This window comes from Colobus angolensis, unplaced genomic scaffold (assembly GCF_000951035.1).
Source record: "Colobus angolensis palliatus isolate OR3802 unplaced genomic scaffold, Cang.pa_1.0 Scaffold24, whole genome shotgun sequence".
In the NCBI taxonomy this organism is placed as follows: domain Eukaryota; kingdom Metazoa; phylum Chordata; class Mammalia; order Primates; family Cercopithecidae; genus Colobus; species Colobus angolensis.
The window spans coordinates 14,140,242-14,140,889 of NW_012115599.1; the positions used below are offsets into that span (position 1 = coordinate 14,140,242).

Here is a 648-nt window from a genome sequence, read left to right on the forward strand (position 1 = left end):
ATCTCCTGACCTCGTGATCCACCCACCTCGGCCTCCCAAAGTGTTGGGATTACAGGCGTGAGCCACCGCGCCCGGCCAGGAGGTTCCTATTGGCCCAAAATGGGGCAATTTGAGCATCAGAAAGAAGAAGGACTGTGGCCGGGCTGGGTGGCTCACGCCTGTAATCCCAACACTTTTAGTGGCTACAGTGAGCTATGATTGAGCCATTGAATTCCAGTCTAGGCAACAGAGCAAGTCTCTGTCTCAAAAAAATAAAAATAAAAATAAAGATAACCGTCAGATAAACATTCATTGGTCACCTTTGGAAGCTGCTCGGGTATCAACTCAATACTGAAAATCAATAATTCAGCATTTATCTTGTTTTTCCTGTATGAATTGAATTTCAGAGAAACCAAGTAGATGGCAAGGCAAATGTCTTCATAAAAGAATCGTGGCCGGGCGCGGTGGCTCAAGCCTGTAATCCCAGCACTTTGGGAAGCCAAGACTGGCGGATCACGAGGTCAGGAGATCGAGACCATCCTGGCTAACACGGTGAAACCACGTCTCTACTAAAAAAAAAAGAAATACAAAAAACTAGCCGGGTGAGGTGGTGGGCGCCTGTAGTCCCAGCTACTCGGGAGGCTGAGGCAGGAGAATGGCGTAAAAACC

General features: G+C 48.0%; 2 protein-coding genes across 4 annotated transcripts in view; one reads left to right on the forward strand and one right to left on the reverse strand.

The window, feature by feature from the left end:
- KIFC1 (kinesin family member C1) overlaps positions 1–648 on the reverse strand; it is a 50,409-nt gene that overhangs the window by 23,918 nt on the left and 25,843 nt on the right. The gene's annotated exons all lie outside the window — the stretch shown is intronic.
- CUTA (cutA divalent cation tolerance homolog (E. coli)) overlaps positions 1–648 on the forward strand; it is a 10,747-nt gene that overhangs the window by 9,663 nt on the left and 436 nt on the right. The window lies entirely within an intron of this gene.